General features: G+C 37.4%; 1 long non-coding RNA gene across 1 annotated transcript; it reads right to left on the bottom strand.

Annotated features, from left to right (window-relative positions):
• Positions 1–1141: 1141 nt before the first annotated feature.
• LOC308193789 lies at positions 1142–2095 on the bottom strand. The gene is made up of 2 exons (XR_013949921.1): positions 1792–2095; positions 1142–1630 (listed from the first exon to the last, which is right to left on the bottom strand). It is a non-coding gene; the product is annotated as an uncharacterized lncRNA (long non-coding RNA).
• Between the last annotated feature and the right edge of the window lie 23943 nt (positions 2096–26038).

Below are 26038 nucleotides of genomic sequence, written 5' to 3'. Positions count from 1 at the left end.
ATTGGAATGTATTTATGAGCATAAAATCAGCCTTGTGGGAAAGAAGGAAGCCTGGTGAGAAGATCTGCATGACTGGAATATGAAAGTATTTTCCTATTACCTGTTTAGGAAGGGATGAATAGACTAAATGGGAGGTAAAGTGGAATTCTATGTTAAAACTGATATTTGTCTGAATTATTGCCAGCTCAGAAGCAAATATTTCATGGATCTTACAAGACAATATCCTAACAGATAGGACATAGTGCCATAGACCACAAACCTGGGGACAAGCTGATGGGCTCTATAAATATTTACTTATAAAGTTCAAGAGAAAAGGTCTGTTATCATGGACAACTTCAGTCTGAATGATATACTTCAACAGTTTAATTCTGTCAAATATCCTCAGAACATCTAAACTCTGTAGAATATAATCCTTAACTCAAAAATGTTGTCTCTGTCACAATAGAATTTAACATCAGATGCCATTTTGACAGCTTGAGAGGAATTGATCACACAGCTCAGAAGTCATGGGAATTGTGAACACAGCACTGTGGATTTGGGTTTGGGCTCTGCTCAGAGAGGCAGAGTGATCATATTACCTCTGTGGTACATCATAGAACAGTTTGGGTTGGAAGGGATCTTAATGACCACCCAGTTCCAACCCCCTGCCAGAGGCAGAGACACCTCCCACTAGACCAGGCTGCCCAGGGCCCTATCCAACCCAGACCTGAAGACTTCCAGGGATGGCGCACTCACAACTTCTCTGGGCAACCTGTTCCACTGCCTCACCACCCTCAGAGTGAAGAATTTCTTCCTTCTATCTAATCTAAATCTATTTTCTTTTAGTTTAAAGCCATTAACCTTTGTCCTACCACTGCACCCCCTGACAAAGAGTCCCTCCCCAGCCTTCCTGTAGGCCCCCTTCAGGTTCTTGAAGGCCACTGTAAGGTCTTCCCAGAGCCTTCTCTTCTCCAGGCAATCCCAACTCCCTCAGCCATAAGAGATGTGTCCCAGCCCTTTGATCCTCCTTGTGGCCCTCATTCTAATACATCGATGTCCTTCTTGTGCTTGAGGCCCAAGAGCTGAACCCAGGGCTCCAGGTGGGTTCTCGCAAGAGCAGAGCAGAGGGGCAGAATCACACTCCTCAACATGCTAAGTACGCTTCTTTTGATGCAGGAAATGACTGGCTTTTTGGGCTAAAAGTCCTTGGGCTGATATGACTTGCTTCTCGGTACAGTTGGGCTCTGCTAACACAGCTGTAATACAGTACTTGGTGTGAGTGGGTGTGGGAGGTGGGAGGACCATGCTTTCATAGAGTTTCAACCCCCAGCTCTTTTTACCACTGAGATACCACTGAGTCACGATTATTTTCCTCTTCACAGAGTTGAGGGTGTAACAAAGCTGTGATCTGCTGTCTTTCACCATGGTCAGGCACTGCTGATCAGCAGATTGGAAGTATCTTTTGTTTGTGTGGCAGGATTCCCAGAGTTACTGAGTTTTTCAGGTGGGAAAGTGTGGGAGTACACTATTGTCTCTGTACTGAAAAGATTGTCTCAGCTCCTGCAGGCACAGAAGAGCAGGCTGCCATTTGATCCAGAACCCAGCTTCCTTCCTTGACTGAAGAAAGTTAACAATGAGCTCTCACCTTTGTCTGTGAGCAGGAAAGCATGTAGGTTACTGAACCATGCAAAATGAAGGAGTAGAAACAAAGGGAGAACACTGAGGTGATACTGTAGGGCTGATATTCATTAGTAATAGTTCAAGAAAAGAAAAGAAATCAACCAATATTCAGAGGAAAAAAAAGGTACTTACACAACAAGCTATATAAATGCTGATAGAAGGAATAAACTTTGACAGAAGGTTTAACAGACAGCGATATCAAGGATTTTTCCTTTTCAAAGAGCAATATATTGACAGCCAGCACAGACTCACTCATTCGGTGCCCAGCAGTGAGGTGTGAGCATGTTAACGATCAGGCTTATAATGGCTAGTTCCAGCCCATTAATTTGGATAAACAATAAGTAAAATGTTTGGGTACTTGCAAGCTGTGCACCCAGTCTTACTCTTGAGCCTCTGCAGTTGGTAAATGATGGCAGAATAATAAAAGTATTTTCAGTGTTACCCCCTCACTCATTAGTGTTTGCCTCTGTGTAAAGCAATTGCACCTGAGCCAGATCATTTTGCATCTTGCCAAAATATTTGACATTGACTCCTGAAGAAGTCTTGCAGCTGTGGCTGTTCATACCACAGGTGTTGCTTTAAAAAATTAATGTTCAATATTGAGATAGGAACATAGGAAATACTGCTTCAAATTGCCACACTATCAGTCTTATGTTACTGGCTTGTTCAGAGTAAACTCAGATAACGGTATGGCATTGTGTTGCTCATGACTTGATCATGTGTGCTCTGCTTCTCTGGGTTCTGTTCTTTGTATGAACAGTTTCACAGTGTCACAGAGCTGAGAACAGCTTTGACCACACCAGCTAAAAGTAGCAATCGCAATAGAAAAGCACGAATAAAAATAATGCTAAAAAAAAAACAGAACCTTGAAGCTGAAAATGAAAATCGCCCCAGCCAAAAGGCAAGACCCAGGAGTTAAAATGAGATGATGGTAATAATAACGATGTTAATTAATGTACCACATGTATTACATATATCATAAAGGAAAGAGAAGGTATGGATACTGAAGAATATAAATTAGGACATAAACCTATAGGAGCTAGTAAAGGCACAATGAAAACTACATGGTCAGCAAAACTGTGGATAAAAAGGAGACTCTGAAAGCAAATTTGGAACAAAAGATTATATAAAGGTGCGTTGCTTTTTGAAGCAGTACATGACATCTATGGATTTGTCTACAATATGGTAGAAAAGACAAGATTCTCCACATATTTCTCTTTTGGGCTTTGAAGAATAGTCAATATGCTGTGATAGCAGCACATCATTTAGTGATAGTGATGATGATGGTGTGCTTTCTGTTCTGACAGTGACTCAAAGAAATGTTAAAAAGTAGCTATAGAAGTTGGATATTTTTTAAAGCAGCATGTTTGGATAGCTTGCATCTGAGAGTTTTAAAATGCTGTTTGAGTAGAAATCTCTGTTAAGAATCTCTGGATTCTTCTGAAAACATTGTTTTTCAATAAAATGAAAAACATTAACGAAAAACATTGTTTTCCAATAAAACTTGAAACAGTAAGCTAGTTTCAGAAAAAAATGAAAAGAATCCAATTCTGTAAGAATATCTGAAAAAAAGTTAAAGTGAGCAACCTGTTCAGCTTACTGGGCCTGTCAGCTCCAAAGAATGGCCAAAGCAAGGGTGGGCTTGATTATTTCTTATTGCCAAAGACTCAATAACATTAGGCAGTGCTAGTTAATTTGACATATCCTCTCAATGAGGTCATACATATTGTTGAAAAAGTAATAGTGTTGATGCAAGCACAGAGCTTTCTCCACTATTTCACACCATATGTTCATAAAAATTAAAATATTACAAAATAAACAAAATGCACATTAACTGGGTGTGTTTCAAACCTGAACCTAAAACTCAATGCATGAATCTCTAAATACAATTAGCAAATGAACATGATATTATTTGACGTTTTTATTTACAATCTACTGAAAGGACTGACAGATGATATAAAAGTCATAACCTGTAAAGATAGCATGTCCCACAGGAAGTCTGGCAAAAAGATGACAGGAAGTATAATGTTCGCCATATTTACCATGGCTGAAGAGGACCTGGGGGTCATGGCAGGTAGAGACATGACAATGAGTTCATCCTATTACTTTTCTGTGGTATTTTGTCTCATTAGCAAAGGCCTGAAGTATTAACAACTAAGAGTTAATTTTACACTGGGTAGTGCGCTAGCGTGGCACCATACATAAGAAAACAAGAAAGTTCTTTCAAGAAGGGTTTTGTTAAACAGCAGACAGTACCAAGCATGCACAGAGAAAGGATGAAAAGATTGGAAAAATTCTCAATAGTGATAGAATCAAAGAGCTCAGCTGGTTTAGATTTATGCAGAGAAGATTAAGGGGATGAATTCATGTAGGCTTGTAAGCACCTACATGAGAACAGAAATCTCATAATAGTGTCCTTCAGTACAGCAGACTGAGACATATTAAGATACACTGGCTGGAAACTAAGGTTACGTAAATCAGATCAGATGAAAAAGATGCATTAAAGCCACTGGTTCTCTTTGTTGCTGAGGTATGTTCTTGATCCTCAGAAATGTTTAAATCAAACCTACTTTACAGGGAACACCTGACACCACTGAATAGTTAAACATTAAATTCATGAACTGTGATTTCCCTATTAATTTCCAGCACTAATTCAATGCTCGGGACTCAGACTGATTTTCATAGTAGTCAAAGAAGTGAAAGACAGGTGTTGGCAGGTTTTCAGGTGCATTCCTGATTCTGATGCTATATCTTTATGGAATTTTATTTTTTTTACTTGTTGTCATTTCAGAATGTGTTATGCACACATAAGAGAACGCATAGCTGGAGGAAGCTCATGACAGCAAGAGAGTGTCCTCAGCAGGGCATGGAGTGGCCATAAGATAGAAAAGAAGTGGCCACAGATAGAAAGCTGAACCAAGGCCTGACTTCCTTCTGTGTGCACTGCAAAATTTTCATTTCTCTAAATGCACCTGGACATTACCAAACATTTGGAATAATGACAAAGAATAGAAGCTAAAGTAATCCAAGTCATCCAATCAACCAAATAAAGTAACAAGAGACTAAACTACTAGAACTGAAAATGCCACCATGTTCCAGGGTTTTTTTTCTATGGCCATCTTTTGCATATGGGCAGGCTGTGACTGGATTTTTGCATATATTAGTATTGTGGCATTATTTTTTATTTTTATTTTAGAGGGAGATTTCCATGCTAATCTAGAGAGAGAATCTCATGCAAGATCTCTAGATTGCCAAAACCAACATACATGTTTCTGTCTTAAAAACTTGTGTTTCTTCAAATTCATCTGGAAACTTCTGCATTCATAGTCTGTTTGTAGAATGAAATCAGTTCTTTCTGGATAGAAGTCTGGTCCTTTCAGCAGTTTTGAAAAAAAAAACAAAGTAGATAAGCGAAGTAATACATTTTAATTTTATTGAGGTAGCTAACCAATAAATATGGAGTTCTTGGTTATTGCTAAATGAATGCATTTCAATTGAAGTACCTCAAAAAATATTAATATCTTCAACATATTAAAGAAATAAACTTCATAAACTTAGAACTAGCAGCTGTGTGCTAAGTGCAATCTTTTCCATTCATTTTAGTTCATTTAAAAGTATTAATTAATGCAAATGCACAGAATAACAGTATATTTGTAGGTTTTTACTGTATAGAGTGTCTACATTAAACTGATTTAAAACCCGCTTTAATTATTTCTCTTGATCAGTAGCCCATACAAATACTTTCACTGACTCAAAAGGAAGCTATATTAGCAATTTCTGAATAAAGAATGCACAGCATGCTTAGAATTTAAAAACTACTGTTGTAATTTCTATTATTACAACTGGATAATTGGGTCAAAATTCTGCTGCCTTAGCTCACATAAGGTTATTGCATTCAGGCCACAAGCTATTGTAAATACAAGGTGCTTGTAATTTAACTCTTTTGATTTTCTTTGCTGAGATACTAATGGTCTATATGATGTATCTTCATTAAAGCTGCACTCATTTTTATTGCTTCTTTTGTGAGTGTGAAATGCAACCTCATTGACAAAAGACAAAAAAGGCAGAGGTATTTAATATTTTTCTGCATCAATCTCTTCTATACAGATCAAGTTCAGTTAAGTGGTTAGAACATTCAGTATCACAAAGAGAAGTAAAACACCAGCACAGAATAGAAAAAGAATACGTATCACCGCTCTTTGACAAGTTGAATCTTTTCATAACTGCTGGCTCTGATGTATTTCATTCAAGATAGTTAAAGAAATGACTGAAGCAATCTCAACGCCATTTGGGATTTTCTCAGAGAACTTTCAGATGAAAGGGTAAGGTACTCTAAGACAAATATAGCTCAGGCTTTTCAAAAAGTTCTGGAACAAAAACAAAATTAATCTGTAAGAAGCCATAGGATAACTTAAAAATGGCAAAATCATGTCAAAATGCTAGAATTTCCTTTTGTAATAACATGGGTGGCATCATGAGGCAATAGTAGTAGTACTGAATCACATATGTCTTGACTCATTTCTGGAACTGTCTCACATGATATTCTCACGTGAAGACAGAGAGACATGGGTTACTCTCCTGTATGGTGGATGTAACACTGGTTATCATAGAATAATAGAATCATTTAGGTGGGAAATGATCTCTAAGATCATCTATTCCAAATTTATGTATTCAGTAGGAATAATTATCAACGTCCCTTTCTTAGAACAAATAGACATACTGAGTGGGATCTTGTAATGTGTTGTTCTTGATCTAGATTAAGTTTTTACAATTGGGAATTAATTAGCTGTGGAAATACAGGTTGGGATCTACTTGGTGGTTCTTCAGGACAGGAAGAAGAGATACCACATAGCATAAGGCTAAGCTGGGAACTCAGAACACAAACTGCAAGGTAAAGAAGGCAGCCCTTCCTCTTCAATAAGGATCAGAGCATGCATTTTTATGTTCTGTAATTCAATACATAATGTTGAGATGTTGAAGAGAGTTCACAGGAGAACAAAAGGAACAAATGAACTCAGAAAAAATGCAATTTATGAGAAGATTTCAGAGCCTTGTACAACTTGGAGAATATTGAGGGGACAGAAGACAATGATTTTCAGATTTGCAAAAACTTGCTGCCAGGAATAAGGGAAGAATTTGATCTTCACCTCTGTGGTTAATAGGACGTAGCAGGCTGAAATTCTGGCAAGAAAAGTTCTGATTGGATCTCAGGAAAAACTGTCCATTAATAAAGTTAGTAAAACTCTGGAGTAGGTTACTTAACTATTGCACAGTATTATGCAATGTAGTGTAATGTGTAATAATCACATAACCACTGTCCTCCCGACGTGTGTGGCCAACAGAATTCTATAGGGGTCAGAGAGAGTCATCAGAGTGTAACAAAACAGTAAAACGGTAAAAGTAAATTATTTGGGGGGAATTCCCTGGGAAATCATTTCTCAACTAATAAACCTCCAGGAAAGTACATAATACACTGGTTCATAATTATTCCCCAACTATTGTTTGCCCATGGGACTGAAACCAGGTAGAGAAGATAAATAAAAAATATTCAAATATCAAGCCATGTAAATGGAATTGGAAGGGGAACAGAAAGAAGTGATCAAAGCAGTGCTTATTTTCACAAGTGCTATACAGACCCTGCCTGAAACCAGACCAGTATCATTTAAATGGGTTAGAAATTTGGATCTCCATGCAGGAACTGAAAGAAGTTCCTATCTGGAAGACATCCTCTGTTTTGCAGTAATACCTTGACCTAAATAGATCTGTCTAGGATGTGATTCTAGGATCACCGTGACAGAAAGTCAGCTCACAGTGACATCAGGCTTTGAGGTTGGGCTATGAATAATTAATTAAAAAAAAAATGTAAAATTGATTTAAACTGGAGCTAGCTGGGAAAAATACATTGTTTTAACAGAAATATTCAGGTGTCAAAACCTTTTCATTGTTTTCTCAGAGGAAGAAGTATGACATGTTTTGTAGCTTCTCCTGATCAAATGAGAAGGGTTTGTCACAAAATAACCAGAGCCTTGGGATCAGGGAATTTGCCTGGAAGTTCCAGATTCAGGTCTCTATTCAGAGTTCCTGCTGAGGAATTTAATTTTTTTTATTTATTTTTTTCCCATCAGAAGACAGTGTTATTGAGCATTTTTAACACTGATAGCTTGAATCAAAGTTATTAAATGTGGAGCAATCAATTCATTCTGTTTGATCTCCACTGGAGAAATATTGCTTCATCCATCAGACCAGCATCAAAGTAAGTCATCTTTCTTCTACCTGAGATATGGCTTAGAATATATTTTAAAAGGCATATATCAGTTTGTCTTTTATTATTATTATTTTATGTTATTTTGCAGATAGCAGCTTTAACCTTGATTTTTAATAGAAGTTAGGTTCTTCTTTTCATACTTTCTTAAGTGTCTTAGCTCAGGTTGTACACTATCAGCCTCAATTTGATCTTATAACACTTTGACACTGGGACAGTAATACTGACTTCTAGTCCTGACTTAGACTGTTCAATCACTACCCAAATCAGCTATCATTTGCATTAATATAAAACATAAACAATAACATAAACACTTAAAAACATAAACACTTGAGGGATTCAGTTCTCTTAACTTAAGACATCTGTGACAGACATCTGTGCCTGAGTCATCCTAAAGTCCAACTTCTAGCCAATGGAGGGAAATTTATCGGACCAAATATATGTGCCTATTTTAGGATGAGATGAATCATATTCTAAGAGCAACTGATTCTGCACACCAACTGAAAGAAGTGCCTAGGACTGCTGGGAAGTCTGCAGACATCTACACTTAATCAGATTAAACTAACTTTTAAAGGCAATGGCTGAGACTAAGCCCTTATCTGGGCGTACGGAAGTATATAATGAAAGCAAGCCCCAGTGTATTCACAGCTTGGGGCCCTGATTTAGCTGACTCCTGTACGCAAACAATCTGACAGATAATAAGTTAAAATAAAGCATGGGATAAAGCTAGTGTTATTACTACATCCCCCAAATATCTTAATATTATACTGATACTCTGGCCTGACTATGGGTCTTTTAGCTTGAGGTCTCTCAATACAACACCCTCTGCAACACTGAATAGTCACAGCATTGCACATCAGCCATCCCACTGTCTTTGCAAAACAGCTAAAAAACTTAAACCAGACTGAGAGCCTCCGTCTTGTCTGACTACCTATCCAAACCATTTTGCCAGCATTTATGTTATATTAAAGAACACCTTCAAATTGTTTCATTCTTAATTAAACAGCCTTGGACATATATTGATATGTTTTTGGGAGCAGGTTTACTTTTGAGCGACTATTTTTTCCTAATTGTTCTTCTGTAAACCAGCAAATTCCCTGTCCAGAAAAGAAAACATGAGATTTAGAAATCAGAGCATTTGAGGGGTATTTATGATTACAATTTAGCTTTTTAGCACTCCCTGTGAGAAATAATTTAGTAAGACTGACAATAGGAGTTCAGACATGTTCAGAAAGTCTGCCAGGCTCTGTACTACTTACTACAGTTAAAATTCTGTGTGTTCCTAGCATGCCTCATTATAGTATTGCAATGATGCTGCATAATAGTGTATTCAAATGGTAAAATTAAGGGATAGCCACTTGGATATGAATGATCAAGGCTATTGAGAGCATTGCAAAGAATGTAGATCCTGTTTGAATGTGCACAGGTTGCTCATGCAGAGTAGACCATTGTTCAATTAGTTTTACAAATTGGTTTCTTTTGAATTACAACCCACCATGTGATGGCAACTAAGATGATGGTCTTCACTAACAGAAGACAGTGCCCAGGAGTGGTAATGAAGACTTACCGCCCTTGGATGGAATCTGCTTGTAAATAGTCCAATACTGAAACTCTAGCCTTCATTGGTCTCCAAAGCCTTTCATGAACCTCCTTTTGGTGGCATGCCAAGCTCCTCAAGGTCTAAGCATGAAGCACAGTATTGCTTCCTGCAGCATCATGCTTTGATCCTTGAAATGTTAATTTTCATTTGAAGGCAACAGTCTGCTTTAACGTTGATGCTGTTGCTAATGATGGCTTTGATGTCATTATCAGTGCTGGATCAACTCTAAATGCTGATTTATCCACAAAGTTCTGAAGAGGCTTACAGAGTTTTCCTGTTTATTTCAGCTGGTCTTATAAAAGAGGCCTCTATCTGTTGGTCTTATAAAAGATATTATTTGTCTCTAAAAAGTTATGTTATTTTTATTCGCAGACCTTAATGGCCATGTGGATTCTCCATCCTTGGAGACTTTTAAAACTTAGTTGAACAAGGCCCAGAGCAACCCGATCCATCTTTGAAGATAGCTTTGCTCTGAGCAGGAGTTTGAACTACATGATATGCATAAGTTCCTTCCAAATTATAACAGTCTATGGTTTTATAAGGCTTAAACCAGGTAGATCTCAAATCTGTTCTTTTGAGGTCTTTGTTATGAGGGATGTGATCAAATATTTTAATTCTGATAGCAGCTTGATCAGCTCATAAAGACAGATTCTCAGAAAGCTATGAGAAAATATGAAGAAACATGAGTGAAATTGTAAAGGATACCACAAGGTTCCTTTAAACTGCTTTGGCTTCTCATGTAAGAACTGGGGATGGTTTTCTGCAGGTCTGCCCATTTTGCATTTTTTGCCCTCAATGAAAAGAACAGTTCAACAGAGAAGTGCAGGGTACTAGATACATTTAGTGAAAAGTATATATGTGAAATGCATGTGTGTACACTGTAGGATATCCAGCAGCATAGCTTAAAGAAGCTGTGAAATAATGCCTCTCCTTCACGCTAGAAAGAGATCTGGGTATGAAAGAGTGTGTGTTGCAATTTGTCACAGCTGTATTATGTGCATATGTGTTTAGGGGAGTGGATGTAAGGAGAGAAATAATTTTATCAGAGGACTGGAGCATGGATTTATTTTTACAGAAGAGCACATACAGTATCTTCAACAGAAATACATAGTTGAATTTCCACTGTAGAAAAGAAAACAAACCTACTTTACATTTGAAGGAAATTTATAGTCAATATCAAGTAAATTGCTAATACAGCATTTGTTACACCATTGGATTTGAAAGAAAGCTTCCATTTTCTGCAAGTATTTTGGAACATAATACTGTGCATTTATAATATCCATATCATAAATACCATTCATTTTAATGGTTCAAATATTTCCTTAATTGAAAAACAACTCCAGAGCAACAAGGGTAGTTGAGGTTTTTACTTTAAATAATATTTTACTTCACTGAAAATTAATGATGACTAGTGAGGGCTCATTTATATAGTACGGTATAATTAAAAGTGATGCACTGATTTGGTTATTCTCTGTGGCCTTGATCCTGCAAATACACATGTGACTAACTTTATGCAAAACAGTCTTTATGCTAAGTTGCAAAGAAATATTCAATCATATATAAATCCTTAGAGGAAGAACTGTTTTTAAATTGAAGTTATATACAGACGTATTCTAGCGTTCAGGATGTTCTGCTGCATCCATATGGTTCTTATTGAAAATTTTTATCCACTCAACATCAATAAGAGTTCATATTTTAGTTTACAGAAAGAAAACCAAACTTTATGTTTCCATCAAATATGGAAGATAAGATGGGGGAATTGATGGATGATTTTTTTTTTGTTAACCAAGATTAATTGGTATCTATGGCTTTGATTTAAATTACATTAACAGACTGAAATTCAAGAGCAGCTTCAATGTTGCCAACCCAATCCAGGACCTTATGAAGCCAAGAAAAACTCACTCAACTCAAACTCCAAATGCCTTGTGAAAAAAAAAAGTATATAGTAAAAAATCCAGTGTTAGATATTTACAGATCTTGGCTCACATTTTCTTGTAGCACAAATCAATTTGGCCTAGAATTTATTGGATAAAATGTGCTTCCTGACACCCTGTTCAGGTGAAAAGACCTACAAAAACATTTACATCAATGTTTACAATCATTTACAATATGAGCTGCTAAAGAGAATCAATCTCATAATTTTGTCCATAAACAGCAGTAGGATTTACTGGGGGGTAAGCCATCTGGTGAAGATATAAGGAATTTTGAGATTATCAGTAATGACCCTTTTGCTAAGGTGCCTCTAGCAGTCTGTATTCTATATTGAACCACATGTTGAATCCCATGCGGTGTTGATGTATGAGCTCTGAGCTAGAAGGCATGAACCTGCACCAGTCTGCTGAGACTTATTGGCTGAGTCAATCAGAAGTTTATCTAAATGGCTTTGAACAGGAGACAACCTCAAGAAACTCTGCAGAATTAGTACATGGCTGTCTGCCTCAGACCATGTAGATGTGACTGATAAATCCTCACCTGCTGCCTAGATCTAACAGTCTGTGCTGGAGGTTTGCAGTTTCACATGCTAATTCTCGCTGCACCCCCCCCCCCCCCCTTTTTTTTTTTTCCCTGTGCAAACATGATGATGAGAAAGCTCTATTTTATCTGATAGGCTTATATTAAAGGACTTCAAAAATGCATCTTATTGTAACTTTTAAAATTACATTTATGAGCTCAGAGACTAAACAGGAAAATGATGGATTCCATTCTTAAACAAGAGAAAAGAACCATCCCAATGCATTCTTTTCATTCACAGCACACTTAATAATGTCTGAGCAAACCTGTTTCCACGGGCCTTGTTCTTGACCACTAAACATAAATGCCATAGTGCTTTTGCTAAATGACCAGACTAATACTACATGAGTATGGTTAATGCATCATTTGTCATAGTCACAGAAACTTTCATGGATTTGTTTTTATTTGGGAACTGCATACTTCAAAAGCCATACTCAACAGACAAGATAAGATTATTAGATCCCATTAAGAAATATTTGGATTTTAAATAAAATACGAGAGGTGCCTCTATCTTATGTTTTAATTGGGTAGCTAAACTTTTTGCTATTTTAGAATATATCTGTGCACCTTTACCAGTGTTGTTGTTAAAGTAGTATATTATTCTCATTTACTTTGTACAGACATTATTCTGACCAATGACAAATTCTACACTAGTGACACAAAACAGTATTGCATGTTTATTAGAGAAGGTAAAGTCCATAGGAGGCACACATACAGAAGTGTCAGAGGACGAAAATATTATGCACACTTTCAGAAAAGTCCAAGCACACCAAGCCACACCTATAAAAACACATTACTCACTTGAGACAGTGAATGGGTCAGGAGCAACAGTACTTAGAACAGAATCAGAAATTCAGTGAAAGAAAAGAATTCCATTAATTTTTGAGAACTTTTTATAAGACTTCAGTTAAGATCGCTGCAAACTAAGCAATAGATATTTGAACAGGACTTTGTTCGTGGACATCTGTTTCTGTAAAATAAAGGATCTTCCGCTTCATTTACCTTTTTGGGGGAGTGAGGATGCTGCGGTAGCCCAAGCCATGTGGTTCGAGCAATGCAGCTGTATGCTCTGCTCATCTCCTGCTCACATTTCAGCATTTTTCAGCACATCTATTTAGAGCAGAATTAAAGTGTTTGCCCTCAGAGCGAACCCCGAGGAATGCACACAGCAAAAGAGAAGACCAGCAGGATTCTGCTCTAGCAGTGACTGTACAATGGCTGCTGATGATTTATTTTTTTACTTTATTATTTTATTTTTTTATTTTCTCCTGTCACTTTTAAGGTGAAGTTATTCGGTTTTAACTTCCCAAAGTGTTGGGTATATGGTTTGCAGTGTATTGGTGTTTATGTGTATAGGTCTCTTTGTGATAGAGGGAGCTGTAGATGTACATTCTCAGATGTATTTCCTTCACTTCAGACCATTGTTTTCCCTTCATCATCCATTTCTCCTTCCCTCGACTTCTTTCACTATGACTTTTTCTTCTAGTCTCCCAATCCATCAGACTACCTCTAGTTCACTTCTGAAAACCCAAATATTCATTTTGCCTTTTCATCATCTTTTCCCACTTTCAGTGTTCTGTCCTTTGTGTGATAGATTTGAAGGGAATACAGTAACCTGAAAAAGTTATTTTAACTTTTTGGAAGATCTTTCCTGCTGTTTACATAGCTCATTATAATTCTTGGCTGCCTTGTGGGCTGCCTGTGCTGGACATACAACAACATACCACAGATTCCTTGGATCTTGCAGAAAGGTTAGTTTTCTTGCTTTTTTGTTGTTGTTGCATCTGAACTCATTTATCAAAGCCAAATGCTAAACCAGAGATTAACATTTGGTAAGAACTTCCTGAGCCTGACTGGTAAAATGATTAAGAGAAAAAAAGACATTTTGTGATGTTGCAGAAAATGCTAATCTTAATTTTAACAGATCTAAGTTCTAAAGCTGAAATGAAATAACATTTTAAATGGCCAAATTGAATGAACTGAAAAATGCACCATCCGGAAAACCTTCCATCTGACTACTAATTGACATCTTAACTAAATCATTTTAGTAAACAAATAAGAAAAAGAATTGAAAAGAGGAAGATTGAAAGGGAATGAAAATGTCTGTGTAAAAGCTGAATCCCATAGTTTTATGAGTTCCAGATGATATCAGAGAAAAGCGGTAATTACCAAGTAAATCTCTCATGCTCATCAAATGACTGGAAGGTCTTTAACGCTGGCAAAACAACTATTGATCTTCCCCAATCAACTTCCATATCACAAGAAAAGGAGGGTATTTATCATTGTTGGGCTTTTATGTAGTTATTTCATTGCCACTTTGAGTTCTCTTTTCTAATCCATTGATAAATAAACTGTTTTATAAATAATGTTATTTTAGAATCCTTTATAACTAAAGAAAGAAAGAACTACTTTGACATCCCAATCAAACACAATGTGATTGCAATAAATTCTTACAAAATCTCACTGCCTATTCTCATTTCCTGTCCTCTTCAGCAGTGCTCCAGTGCCAGCACCATGTCAGTATGCAAGTCATGGACAGCGATGCCCTCTCATAGCAGGCTCTTTCACTGCATTTGGTCTGTTTGATCATCTGGTCTGTTTTCATTAAATCTTTTTTTTTTTTTTTCCCCATGTCAAAGTAGCTAAGGCATCTTTCTGTAACATATCAAGATTCCCTTCATTAGTTGAAAAATTATTAGGTACTATTGACTACAAGCTAGCAAATAACCTGTTTACATTTCTAGCTGCTTTTTTCATGAGACTAGCAACATCATGTGATGACATTCTTTATCATTTATAACACCTTACATAAGTTTTTCTCAGATGTGGAAAGTGACATTTTTCTCAGCCCCTGAACTGTTCATCTCTGCCCTGACAATTCATATTCCCTCTACATATATGTAAAAGTCTGTGTCTGATGAATAGAGTGGAGAATTGTAGTTGTCAGGAATGATGGCTTGAGTTACATATCTCTGGTTATCACCTGGGACAGCACATCCCTTTCATGGATTCTCTTTTCCTAAAATTAAGGGATGTACCGGAGTCAGTTCATATTCAGTTCTTTCTAGTTCACCTGAAAATGTTTTAGAGTAAAAGAAAGGTAAGGTTTCTAGGGTATGTCGTGATTGCAAAGACCTGTTCTAAAAGTACTGAAATGGAAAAGTTTATTGTTGACTTTAATAGTAGCTATGGCAACACAGACCAATGGAAGCCCACTGAAGGCTTTTGTCAAGCAATACATTAATTTTCCTCTCAGGGAAATGCTAGTCAGGTCCTCCAGGAGCAGAGGTCAGCCCCACATCCCTGTGGGGAGAGAGATGGACATGGTTGCATATGTTCCATGATACAAATGTATTCTACACTTACACCATGGCTGCAACGACAGGCATTATTCAGCAGTGGAGTTGGCCTCTGCATGGGTGAGGTTCATCCCTGATGGGAGCTGCAGCAACAACTGGTGATAAATCACTGGGGTAAAAATGTGCAGTGGTTCAGAGGGAGGGTGAAAGGCTGCAAGAAGAATAAAAACAGTTCATTAATGTGGGAGGGATTGGTTATTCACTTCATCATCAAGCCAGATTGAATATATTTTGTTTTCAGCAATTGTTTTGGTACTCCTATCAATCAAACCTAACAATCTTTTATTTTACTGGAACTCTTTGCTAGAATTATTCTCTTTAACTGAAGGCCTGACCACTGAGAAGGACAAAATGAACAAGTTCACTGCCTCTCAATACCTTCCTTGAGGAAGCAGGTGAAGATTTTTCATATCTTAAAAAAATTACTTAATAAATCTTTGTAGACTGAGGAAGAATAAAAGCTCTAGCCCTTTTTCATGCAGAAAAATAAAATATGAGGATAAATAATTTAGTTCAATACATCTCACTTCTCGCTAAATAATTTTAGTCACTATTCAGAGAAATGCTGGAATGAAAATCAACTGAGACACATTAAAATATTAAATACAATTCACCTGATATATTTATTCATCTTTATGCTTTCCACATGATTAAATGGAAGTACTTTCAGGGGAGAGTCTGGATGAGAGTAGTTCAGGGAAGTGGCAAACAGAACACGTATGTCAACAGTTTCCACTCTGAGTTGCTGGTCAACAGATTTAGTGCAAACACAGGTCTTTCAATTTATTCGGTGTACGGAAAAAACAGTTTTTATATACAGCTTTAAGAGGATAATGTACTGAGGAAGTCAAAACAATTTTTGATGGCTTCTGTAGATTAAAAGGTTGGCTTAAGTGTGCATTACTGGAGGATAACTATTTAAAAAAAATACTAAAAATTAACCACATTTAAGATCTTGATTTAATGAATTTCCCTCCATTTCAGGTGCACAGTCAAAATCATACTATTGTGTAGTGGAATGCCTGCTGAAATAGCTATAATTTCTAAGATAATGAACATGTGTGGTCTCATTTTAACTACCAGCTTGTAAAATGTTTAAAATGTTCTATAACTTCTAAAGCCTTTTTGGATAGATTTTGGTAAACTAAATAAAGAAGAAAACCCCTTGCTCTTCTGTTTTCAGCTTCTGTTAGAATTAAGAAACTGATGCATTTTATTTCTATATGTTCTTCTCTGATGATACCAATCCACCTTCTTCCTGAATGCATGTGCTTTCACACATTGACATACAATTTATCACAGACTTGTGTTTTTTTTTAACTTTTTTTTTTTTTTTCATTTTTCCTCTTCAGAAGGAAAGGAGGTTGGAGATTCATTGCTGTTAAAACCTATTTCCTCATCTGTCTGGGGAAGGTTCCAGTCCACCTCTCCTCCCCCCCTGGACAGACCACTACCTGACAAAATAGAAGCAAAGGGAAGGAAGGGGATTTTCAACTCCTCCAAAAGTTTTCTGTTTGAGAGGAAAAAGTAGCTTGACTAAAGACAATTAAGGAAGTCATATCTGGGGCGGCCATAGAGGAAGAATAATTCTGGATGTCACTTCTTCCATTAAAGGTCATTGCATACAAAAACATAGACATCTTTGAGGCAGAGAACACAAAATAGCATTTTATTCTTCAAGTGACAGGAAACACAATGGTTAAGAGTCTGATATAAAAGTATCTACATAAGGAAAATACTAAATAAATAAAGAAATAAATAATAAGAAGCCTCTGATGCAATATCAACCAGATAACTCAAAATCTTGAAGAACAAGCTAGAAATAAACTAATAGAATAATCATCGTTTGCAACTCATTGTGCTATTCCACCATCATTCATAGATAGGCAGAGAGTTAAAGTATTTCTTATAGAAAATCAACAATATCAGAGTGTTTTGCAGGAAAATATTGATTTCCATAGCATTTTCTGAGGAAAATCATTAAAATAAAACATCTCCATGTGACTAAAACAAATACATTTGAATATTGTAATGGAGATGCATAAAATCTGCACTTGAAGCTTGATTCATTTGCCTAAATTTTGTCAACATAAGACTAAAGGTAGTGTTGAAGCAGTATCTGGAGGTTAAGCAGGACGTGCTATGGCATTGATACTGGACATCTAGGTTTAGACAACTGAACCAGGCCTTTTTGTCTTGTCCCATTTGAGAATGAAACCAACAATCGAGAAATCTCAAAATGTCATAGGAAATCAACATTCAAATGTTTACCTCACTTCTAGAAAATTACTTACCATTAGAAAGGTAATTGTGTTTTTGTTTGCTTGTTTGTTTTTATCAAATTCAGCTGAGATCCAAAATATTGTATACGATATAGATTAATAAAAATACTATTCTTTGAGTAAGATGCTTCAATGGTAAGGACCAGATTAAATATGTATGTTCACAGTGGGAAAATGTCTCATTATTAATTGTTCTACATTACATGATTGTAACTGGATCTATTTTTCTTGAAGAAGTAAACAGTCTACATTATTTTAAAGAAACCTTTCTTCTAATGACTCCATTTTTAAAATATCTTTTCCAGTAATTGCAGCCATAAAGGGGTGCACTGCAGTTTGCAGGGGACATTAAAGTGCCAGTAATTAAACACTGCAGGAATCGAAATTTTGAATGAAGATGGCTCAAAAGATTTGCTGTTTTCTATCGTCAAAGTGTTTTAAAATTAATTCCCAATAAATTCACATAGTTTCACATTCATTTTTTAAATGAATGCAGAATATCCATTAGAAGGATTCATTTTTTACCCCAAGAAACACCGAAGTTCCTGGAATAGCTTATTTGTATCTCGTCAGTTTTGAGGTGCTTTATTTTGAGATAACTCAGAGCTCCATGTAAAGGAGGTTGATGATTATAGGATTCCTCTACAGCATTGATTAAATTCATTCAAGTTAGAAATACATTACTCTCTTCACTGGTCAATATTAATTCTCCTGAATCTTAAGATTTTACTATTTGATGAATCCTACAAACATCACAGAATTTTCAAATCTAGGAGTACTGCAAACTCACAAAACAAATGTTTGCTTCAACTTTTATCAGGATCAAATACCAAAGATATTTGAATATCATTCTATTTTCTTCAAGGCATTGGAATCAGCAGGTAAAGAACAGCCTGCTTATTTTTTTCATTGTTTTGTTCATTCAGTGCTCCTTTTTACTTTCAAAATAAGACAGGGGGACACATTTAACTAAAATTCACTGGCAATTTCTTGAAACATGCACACCTATATGCTTAACTGGCTTATCAAGGCTATTGCAGAAAGATTTTGTCTTATTCCTATTAACATTGGATATAGATCTTTGCATATTGGTCACCAATTAGAAGCACTTGAGATACACTACTTTAAGACAGCATGCCAAAATTAAAGCAGCACTACCTGCAATAAGAAAGTTATATTAGAAATAAAAGGAGATACGACAACAAAATGTGACTCTTCCTTTTAACAGCAAATGTAAAATATGTATTAAGTGTTGTTCATTTCAGTAGTAATCAATTCATAAATATACAGACATGGATCATTAGCATTTGGAAACAAACATTGCTTCTTTTCCAAGAGTCGAGCACCTCAAGTGCAGCAACTGATGCTTTTCATATTCCATTTCAGTATATTTTTGATATTTCTACTCTGTTTGCTTCCAAAATAAATTAGGAGTGCAATACTATCAATACTGTCCTTCAAAAGTTTTTCCATACTCCCAATCACCCAATCTGACCTTTTAGTTTGCTCTTGAAATTCTGTTCCTTTAAGTCTCAAAGGTAAAAAAGAAGATAACAACTCAGTATATATTTTGTCAGTTGCTGATGGTTTACACGTCCTTTTTAATCAAGAAACCACAAAAGAGGCCACTTCTTTTTCATATACATATGGGTCATTAAATATTCTTGGCAGTCACTGATACTGTTATTGGAAAGCCTGAATTAAAAATATCTTCTGTTGATGGCAGCAATCGTTATGGGAGAGCCTCTGATACTGGACAAGTCATTGCACACCCCATCATCCTGTTCTCTTCTGGGAGTTATAAAATGAAGTACAGCCAACTGACATAAACACTTCTGTCTTCCACTTTTCAGTGTTCTCCTTGTGTCTTACATTCTACCAAAATTCAATTCCATTTCCTGAGCCTGGTGTTTCCTCATGACCAGGTGTGTCTGGAGGCCTCCTTCTTATTTAGCCAACAGTAATTTAGGAAGTATTTAGGTCCTCTGAATACAGCCTAGATTACTGACCTCTAGCATTACACTAAGGAGGAATGGCACATGTTCAGGAATGTTTTCTGCGTATGGAGCAAAAGCTTGGACTTGCAGCCTCCAAAAAAGAAAATGAGGCACTACCTTCTGGCCACCAACCCCCAGGCAGGGCTCCCCAGCAAGCAGCAGTATACTAGGGACTCTGCTTTTGCTTAGGGACCATGAAACTGTCCTAAACATGCTCTTCAACTGATAAAAAGCAGTGTGCCATGGCCCAGCTCTGCCTTCTATCTTGGGAGGGACATGTGGAATGTCTACACATGCCTTGAGAAGGAGGAGATGGGTGATAGCAAATGGGACATCTGACGGCACAGCAGAATGGCCCAGGCTGTTTTTAGAAAAACTCTGGCTGATGAAAATCACCATCAGCAACATTACCAGCCAGTCCATTACTACATGGAAGCACACAAAGGGCTTCCCTTTCCTGTCACTTGCTGTGGTATAAACCAGGATGAATCCTATGGAATGTAGTCAATTCAGCCTGACATTAACCTGGAACAAATGTCTTTATCTAGCCTCTTTATGTATACTGAGAAACAGGGCTTTGTTGTTGTAATTATATTTTTTTTTAAGATGTGAGTTGCATAAATTTCATAATCATTTCCTCTGCCTATAATGGCTGTAATCTGCAGTTCAAGACGATTCCTAATTAATATTAATTCCCACCCTGTGAACAGTGTGTTTTGGCAAGTAATTAGGTCTGAAGGGATGGCAAAACACACTGATCTTCAAATTTTGAACAATTTAATTACAGGCTTGTTTTCTGTGTGGAGCTGCATAAGCTATGAATTTAGCACAGTGCATCAGTGTGGTCCTGTTATTGAGGACATCTCTGGAGTGAGCAGCAGAGAATTCTCTGCAGGAGGGAAGGCAGACTGCTCAGACCTACTACCCCAAAATCATTTGATTGAAATGAAAGCCAAACTATTAGCTGTTGTGAGTGACCGTTTACCTGGAGGCTGCTCTGTCAGACTGCTGAATTTGCTGCAAACACCTTCCTAAGAGATGCTGACAGTAACATCCTACAACAGCATATGTGTAAACTTTTTGAAAGAAAGTAGTGTGGTGGTTTTACTCAGGTGGGCGGCCGAGCTCCACCACAACTGCTCTCTCACTCCCCCTCCTCAAAGAAGAACGGGGAGAAAATACTATGAAAAGGGCTCAAGGGTTGCGATAAGGACAGGGAGATCGCACAGTAATTATCGTGACGGGCAAAACAGACTCAGCATAGGGAGATAGTAAGATTTATTGCTAATTACTAACAAACTAGAGAAGTGAGAAACAAAGGAAAGAAACCAAAAGCACCTTACCCCCCATCCACTCTCTTCCACCTCCTCCCCCAGAGCGGTGCAGGGGAACAGGGGTTATGGTCAGTCTGTAGCGCTTCTTCGCCGCCGCTCCTTCTCGGTCACTCTCGTCCCTTGTGCTGTGGGGACCCTCCCACGGGATGCAGTCGTTGCTGAACTGATCCAGCGTGGGCTGCCCACAGGCAGCAGCTCTTCAAGAACTGCTCCAGATAAGGGTCCGTACCACGGGGTCCATCCCTCAGGAGCGAACTGCTCCAACCTGGATCCCCCACGGGCAGCAGCTCCTGCCAGGTCACCTGCTGCTGCGTGGTCTCCTCTCCACGGGCTACAGGTCTGGCCCGGAATCTGCTCCAGCAGGGGTCTTCCACAGGCTGCAGTCTCTGTCGGTGCAGGTCCACCTGCTCCACCGTGGTCTCCTCCACAGGCTGCAGCATGGAACCCTACTCCTCCATGGTACTCCATGGGCTGCAGGGGGACTGCCTGCTTCACCATGGTCCTCACCACAGGCCGCAGGGGACTTCTGCTCCGGCGCCTGGAGCACCTCTCCCCCTCCTTCTTCACTGACCTTGGCACCTGCAAGGCTGTTCCTCACTCCTCTCACTCCCAGCTGCTGTGTGGCGCAGCGTTTTTTTTTTTTTTCCCTGTCTTAAATATGCTCTCACAGAGGTACAAAACAACATCGCTTATTGGCTTAGCTCTGGTCAGCAGTGGGGCCCTTACCTAACATGGGGCAGCTTCTAGATTCTTCTCACAGAACCCAACCCTATGGCCCCCTGCTACCAAAACCTTGCCACGTAAACCCACTACAAGTAGCCACTGGAACATTTAAAATTTTAAATGAGTTAAACAAAGCTGTCTTTATTATGGATCTACAGAGTAATCCTGGATGACTCCACACGAAAAGCTACCCCCTTTACTCTTTTAGCAACTCAGCCCTTTGTTAGGCCAGGTTGGATGGGACATTGGGCAACCTGGTGTAGTGGAATGTCCCCTTGCCCATGGCAGCGGGATTGGTGATCTTTAAGGTCCTTTCCAACACAAACCATTCTATGTTTCTATATGCTTAAATTTGTTGCTTAGCATTTTTACTCATTAAGCTTGGCTGGCTAATGCTGAGGCCACCTGAAGGACAATTTACTGTTACTGTTAAGGAGGGAACCTTGTCTGTCCCAACCAGTCCTTCACTACACGTTTCTTTGATGCCACATTAGTGGACATTCACTGGTAGGGGAAGCTCTGAACCTTTTACCTATCCTTTTAACACACATTCTAATGGAATACTGAAAATTAACACTGATAAGATAGCTGTTATGCATCTCACTTCATTTTTAAAAGCCAATGCCTTTGCCCAGCCAAAGTCATTAATACGAAGTGATCAAAGTACCAGAAGGAACAAGATTGCTAACCTGTCAATAGCTTTCTTGACAGAGAAAGATAATACAGGCAAATAACTAAATTTGTAACAGTAAGCAACAAATGCTTTATAAATGATTAAATGTGTTTTCACAGGTGTTTCAGAAAGGCCTTACTTGTAAAATCCTTCCTTGTAACCTAGCTCTAATTGAGGTGGATAGGATCCAAGATTTGCACCTGCTGAAATTGCTCGAGTATAAATAGCATGAACCAGAACACCTGGTTGGGGATGTTCATGATCAAAGATCAAGAGAGAAAGAGCTATGATGCATTGGTATTTCCTTGCAGGATACTCCCAGCACTGTTAAGCATATTTGCCTACCTTATTATGCAAAGTATTTACTCAAATACTTTAACTTTTAAATAATAATGGATCTTAAATAGATGTGATAAAAATGTGTAGCTGTCTGATCCACACCTACACTCAAAATCTTTTCACTTGACCCCAGTACATTGCTTCATTACTTATGGCTCTGTATTTCCCTGGGAGCTTATGAGTACTCCTACAGGGAAACTAACTTAAGAAGGGCAACATTAAGCGACAGACATGTCTTATATCTCTCTGCAATGGACACCAAAATGTGTTTGAAAAGGAATTCTCTGTGAATCTGTTCAAGAGGAACAGTTGATAGATGTTACAGATATTAGTCTGTTTATAATAACAGTGCAGGTGCATTGGTATTGAACGTTTATGGTGGTACATTGTATTTACATAAATGCTCACATCGAGGTAGGGACCTTTTCTGTGCTGAGGTCTGAATCAGACATTCATGACTCTTAAGCACTGATGTTGAATCAAGAGTTTGAGTTCCTTTTTTTTGTTTCTGCACATGATATTAATAAAACTTCTTCACTATGTTTTTTTCTTTGTATGACCTAGAGTTATTTTGTGTCTTCTGTGTTTTCATTTTCAAGACTAAAAGATTGCCAGAGTTAGCTGAATCTTATAAAACTATGACAAGCAAGTAGAATACAAATAAGAGAATGTTAAGTCTAGTGCTAAGGTGGCTCCGATTTCCAAGAGCTGCAGTAACTTAAATAACCAAGGACTGGTAACAGATACCATAGATTTTTGATTCACTACGGTCTTCATACTCCTAATCAATGATTTCATTGAGTTATCTCTTTTTGATTTGAACTTTCTGTGAACTTGAAATCAACAGTTCCTTTGCATGACAGATAATAGCAGGCTACAGTACTTGCTGCTACTCCTGCTGTGCATCTCTTGAGAGTTAAACTATTCTTATTTGGAAAAGCCTGTGTTCACCACATTTAGTAGATAATTTGTTCCTAAAGGTACACTGCAATTTTTGACATGTTTTGCCTGATATTCTTAATGATTGCCATTAACCTAGCTACAAATGTAAAGTATAATTTACTGCACACTGCAGATGTTCAAAGTAAATGGATAAGATCAGAAAAACCACAGCACTTGAGTCCATACTTTTTGGATGCTCTGTGGAGATGAAAGTAACAGCTTCTTCCCTCCCTCCTTTCCTTTCTCTCTTGCTTGCTCTCTCTCTCCTTCTTTTCCTTGCTTCATCCTTACTTCCAAACATGAGTAAGAATGTGTAACATGAATTGAGAATTAATTTTATGACATCTTTTCTGCTTTGTTACATGCCTCCAACGAGACATTTTCACTTTAAATGACTTGTTTACTGATATTTACTGATTTGCCATCTCTAAATATAAGGCTCCATTCATCAAAACACAGAAAGACGTGCATAATTTGAGTTACATGCTTAAGACCAAATCCAAAATAGACAGTAAAATGTCAAACGAGTATCTTTGACCTGCAGGTGATTCTCCAGTGGATTGCATAAAATGTACCAAGAGATACTGCTGTAGCAGGGAGGTAAGGCCCACTACAAGTTGCTACTCCAAAATTATCCCCAACTTTGGGCTCCTTTCTCGACTATATCACTTGTAATATAGGCTTGAAGTAGTCTCAAGTTATCCAAGAAGTGAAATATAACACAGAGTGAATACTAGAATTTTTTGACAATAATTTAAGTGCAAGTGTGAAAATGACTACCATCTAAAGCCAGGCTGGAACAAATGAGTGTCATAAAGAAAAGAGTAATATTCTTTATAGGGCTTTTACTGGTCCTTACTACTAAAGTCCAGGGTGACATCAATGATGTGTTGACTTGACAGATACAATGTACACACAGTCAAGACCCACTTGACAATAGTGAAAAGTGTCTTCCTGATTGAATTGTCCTTTCTGGCAGAGGGATGCTATTCTCCCACAATGAAATACATGAAATATGCTGGATCTCTTCTGATAGCATTACTAGAAATCAGGTATTTTTTTTCTATGTATGATGAAATTCAGACACTAAGGGCATATGAACATCAATTATACATAAAAAACATTAAAATGAAAAAAAAATCAGGAAAATGAAGATTGCAAGAAAAATTAATAGCTCTAATGAAGAATGAATACATAAGGAATGATTTTCAATTGACACATTCAAGAAAGCTTTCAGATGTGGCAGAAACTTTGTTTGACATTATACAAAAAGTATGGGAAACCATTTGTAAATTTTACATTAATTCAGCAGAGATTGTTCTTTATTAAAACTGGGAAAGAAGACTGGATTAGTAATGCCACATGGGATGCTATTACAGAAAAAAGGCAGGATAAGTTAAATCTACTCAATACATTAAGGCCAGAAAAGTAAACAAAGACAAAAGGAATATAGGGATAAAGATAAAGCAGTAAAAAGATCAGCCAAAACAGGATAAAAGGCACTGTGCTTATAGATGGGCACTGAAAGCAGAAACAGCAGCACTGAAGGGAGACATGAGAACATTTATCAAGCTGTTTAAAGACTTGCTGGAGATTTTAAGCCACAATAAGGAAATTGAAATAAGGAGTAATGACTGGGGAGAAAAAAAATAGGAAAAAAATAAAAACTTATTTTAGAGAAACAAAAGAACAGAAAGGCAGAACGTCTCAAAAACACTGTGAGAAAATGCTTCAATTTGCTAGTAAGGGATGGCAAAACTTGATATCTATCTTGAAGAATTCTAATATGCATGAGCTTAAAGTAGCCTCTGAAAGACAGAAGAAAGATAATTTATCAAATACAATTCAAATTACTATAGAACCAATATAAGGAAATGAAAAGGACAACACAATATTAGTATATGTCACCAAGGTTTGATACGAAAGCAGGAACATAGAATCTTCTCCTGTTCACTTGGAAAGTCTTCACTCTAGCGAACTACACTGACGTCAATTACATTACTACAAAGCAGTAGCTTCAGAGTTGCCATTTATTGCAGGCTCAGGAAACACAGTAATATTTGCTCTAATTGATCTGGTATATACAAGAGCTTTCTCTTGAATAACATCATACAACAATGTAAGATGATGCCTATTGTCCTGAATTGGATGTGGTTTGATTTGATAATGGATTGTCATAGCAGGTAGTACCAACCCTGGAAGTCTTTCATGTGGCAATTCAAAACATTAAGCATAAGCATGCTGTGAATTGGATGCAGCTAGGAGGTGATGAACCTTGGTGACAAAAATTGTATCTTCTCCTTCACCTTCACTGAAATCCATTGGAATGGATTCTGCTACGTGATCATCACTGTGGA

This window comes from Anser brachyrhynchus (assembly GCF_964034855.1).
Source record: "Anser brachyrhynchus genome assembly, chromosome: 4".
NCBI lineage: Eukaryota > Metazoa > Chordata > Aves > Anseriformes > Anatidae > Anser > Anser brachyrhynchus.
The sequence above is the reverse complement of the archived record's forward strand: the minus strand, read 5'-3'. Positions and strand labels throughout refer to the sequence as shown.